The sequence below is a fragment of the Geospiza fortis genome, unplaced genomic scaffold, assembly GCF_000277835.1.
Source record: "Geospiza fortis unplaced genomic scaffold, GeoFor_1.0 scaffold203, whole genome shotgun sequence".
NCBI lineage: Eukaryota > Metazoa > Chordata > Aves > Passeriformes > Thraupidae > Geospiza > Geospiza fortis.
This window is the reverse complement of record NW_005054385.1, coordinates 2,923,014-2,927,116: the sequence shown is the minus strand read 5'-3', so window position 1 is coordinate 2,927,116 and position 4,103 is coordinate 2,923,014.

The window sequence follows — 4,103 nt, the reverse complement described above, 5'->3', positions numbered from 1 at the left end:
TCTTTCAGCTGAACATCATTACTCATTGTCCTGTCTCTACAGGCATCAGTAAAATGTTTATTTTCACTGTCGTTTAAGTCCTCTTTATATACTGAAAGGCAGACACAGAATGTTTTCCCAGAGCCTTTTCTTGTCTAGGGTGAGCAACTCCAACACTCTCAGCTTTGTCAGGAGGTTTCACCCTCTGATCATTTTAATGGACCTCCTCTGGACTTAACACAGTCTACCTATTTTTTGTGTTTCCTAAATGGACATCCTCTAGGTATCAAGAGTGAGGCAAGATTTGCCTTGTGGGAAAGAGATCAACAAAACCCCCAGTTACAATAATATTGTGCCTGAGTGAGTGGAACAAAGCTAGGTGAACTTACAGAAAATAAAACCAAATTTCTGTAACAGAAATTCTGTGAAAGTATCTGTCATATCACAGTAGAGGAAAGCAAGGAAAAATCAGGTAAAATTTGTTTATCCAAAATGGGTTTATTAATTCTTTGTGTTGCAGAATAACCTCTATAATTCATTACATAGGAATAATAGAAATTCTAGGCTTCTCTTTCTAATGAACAAAATCTTTGTGGTATAGTGCATAAATGACTCAAATATATGGGAAGACAGTTTTAAGAATATGAAAAGAGAGGTTTAGGTGATTCAAGAAGTGACATACTGACATGCAGATACAAAAAATACTTCCTTTTTTAAATGAATGTACACTAAATTCTCCATCTTGAAACTTTCATGGACTCAGAAGTTCAGCGTGGATGCAATCATCACTCTTTTTTAAAAATATAGAACCAACATTTAGTCAGAATTTGTCTTAGAAATGTTTTTTTAATATGTAATACTTTGCCCATTCATTTGAAATTATTTGAAGTGTCAGGTCCATGTAGTACCTATTCAAAAAGTCTCAGTTTTGGCAGAATTTTTTTAATTGTGTGTTAATTTTTGTTGCTTTTTTCTTCATTTTTACTTACTGTGGGTGATATGTGGAAGACTGGGGAGTTTCTGCACTACTTCCTTCTTGTTTTCTGCAGCCACTGACTAGCAGTAGTACCTTCCTCTAAGCAGGAGACAGAAGACAACTCTCTTACATGTTAAGCACTTGGTTACGTATTCCTTTGATCAAAGGAATCTTGAGGCAAATGCATGAAGTGTACCAGAATTTCCTCACTTTAGGATGGAAATGAATCTGTTTAATCTGCTTCCTGCAGATTCAAACTAGAGAGTTCAGCACTGGAAATATACAATACAGTAGTTTGGGTAAGAAAATAAGGATTTTTAGGAGGGTAGTGCTGTAAATGTTCACCAAGCCCCTTATATCTGTTGTGCAGACCCCAGCAGATTTGTTGAGAAATTTCCAAGCTGTAGATTTTTGCAATAATATGGTTTTAGAGGGGTTGTTTTAGCAGATCAATAGAAATTGCTGAAGAAGTTATTTCTGTCACTGAGAATCCCATGTCAGCTCTACTATCATGGGAAAAGGTAGTTCCCTCTCTGTCCACTTTCTCTTCCTGATCTGCCCCCATGTCACCCTAACTAGTCCCCTTCCCATGCTGTAGATCTCCCTGTAAGGCAGGGAGCTCTGAGAGAGCTTCACTTCACGGTGTCTGGTCCAGACCATGGTCTGGGAGCCTGCTGTGCAGCTGATTCTGCTGTGACCTCCTCTCCCACTTTATCACTGCTACAGCCTGCCCAAACCAAGCTGTTTCTCTGTCTGCTATTACTGCCACCAGACCTGACAAATGAACTAGCTGGGGTCTGTTTATCATATATAGGCTCTTCCCTCTCTTTGCAAAGGTGTTAAATATGAAAACAGCATCAATTTCAGTGCCTCTGAAAAGCCCAGGCATGCTGACTCTCAGTATTGCAAAGCTTGCTGTCCGCTCTGAAGGCACCTAGAGGGTGCAATCCCAGAAGCTTGGTTGGAGGACAACTCGGTTAACACCAGCTCCTTAGGTAACTGAAAGGTTCCTCTCTTCCTGCTTTTATATATTTCTGAGATAAAACTCCTTCAAAGCAGACTGCAAGGGCTGATGTGGATCAGAGAAAGGGACATCGCCTGAGTGTTGACTTCACCATGAATGAGTTGGGGCTGTGCATCAGTGTTATTGTGAGGCCCAGATGAGGTTTTTGACAAGTAGCTGGCTGCACAGAAGGCTTGTCCTGCATAGCAGGACACCTGAGCAACCTGGCTGGGACAGCAGAATGGTTCTGGGTGGACCATGGGACCTCCACTGCTCCCATGATCCCTCCAGCCTACACCAAGTTGTGATGTTACTGCTCAGTCTCACCCAGATCTGATTTTGTTGTAACACAATTGGAGAATTGCACTGGGGTAGTTGGAAGAACGTATAAAAATTGTCTAGGCAAACACCAAAAATGCACATAATCCCAAAGACAGAAGTAACACTGTGCAACTAAACAATGCATATAAATAAAATGACAAACATTAAAATTTTCAATAACCTGGAAATCAATACTGACTTTTAGCTATTAGGATTTCATCTCTTGCTATCATTGTAAGACACTTTAATAACAAAAACAGGTCATACTGGTAACATTTGATATGAACAGTGGTGTTATTGGAAAGACTGACATTCATCTGAAAAGAAAACAGTTTCTTGAAAGACATTTCTTCCTTCATTACCCACTTAAACCGCTTTAATTTATATCTGAAACCCTGCAGTGCTAGCATAATCTGAAATCTCCAAAAATTTAGAGGAACTTTAGAAAGCTTGTTTTACTGCTTAGAATGCTTACAAATCAAAGTCTAGAGAACAATGTTAGGTTTTTTTACTGTTTACTGTAGAAGCCATTCCTCTCTATCACCTACATGTTCTTTCAAAGTAATTAATTTTTCATACTGAATAAATTGCCAATTTTTGCATGCACTGAAATACTTGAAAAGTGAAAGGAAGACAAAATCTGTTGGACAGGCTATAGAAATAAAAACCTATTTTAGAGGCTTGTGTGCACCAGCATTTCTAAAACCATCTCTATGGTGTACCATTACACACCACAAATCAACAGTTATCACTGATAATCTTTTATTAGGCAATTTACATTTCAAAGGGTTGGTGTTAATTTTTCATCTTCCCCTCATCCCACCCTTATATCCTTCACAGAAAAAAAATTAAAGGACATTTATTTTGAAACAAAAGGTAAAGTGACCCAGTTCTACTTTGAAAAAGGCACTTCCATAAAAGTAGTCAGATGGATAAAAATTTACTCTATAAATTAATAAAAAATATCTCTTAATCTTTTTTAAAAGTAGCTCTATTTTCATACTGTTTAGAGTCCTGGAAGCAACTGAATCTTTCGCTCCAGTGTGTTACATAATGTGTCAAAGAATATTAAATCTCCACAAGTATTTCTGGTTGTGGGGCAGATTTTGATCTCATTTATTTTTACATTAGTGCATTCTGCTCTTTGTGGAGTTTTCTCCAGCTTAAATTCTGTACCACATACCAGAAGTAAACTCTAAAACCTTCACAAAATCTGATTATATCCCACAGTGATGTCTTTTCTCCACAAAAAGGGGTATGTTTAAAAAAGGATTTATGTGCTTAGCTTTCTTTAGAAGTCTCTAGGCCCAAAATTAGATATTCAAAACTTTTCTGCTCAGTTTCATCTTAGTCTGCAAGCTCCAAAGCCTTTATCATTCTTCAGCAGCTGAACTTATCTGCAGACAGCGTTCAGCAGCATGTATCCCTCCTTTGGTCAAACACCTTTGGATGCTTCTTACATCAGTCTCTTCAAAAGTAATCATAAAGGAAGCTAGTAGCCTTCTCCCACCAAGCAGCTCAGAGTGAATAGTCTTTTGTTTACCCATGAAGTGGTTTGACCCCACACTTCCTACCATGCTACTTTGTCTCCTAAATTACAATGTACTCTCTGGTAGGACTGTTCTGGTTCATTCCTATGAAGCTGTTCCCCTCAATCCCCAGCCTACAGCAGATGCTCCATCTGCCTTAGAGCACCTTGGAGTGACTGTTGCGACAGCAGCTTTGTGTATGTGAGTGCACAGGCACAGACTCATTGGTCTTGGACAGATGTCTGAGATCCTTACAAAGGTTGTGCTCAAGTTTCAACTAATTGCTGGCATTCCT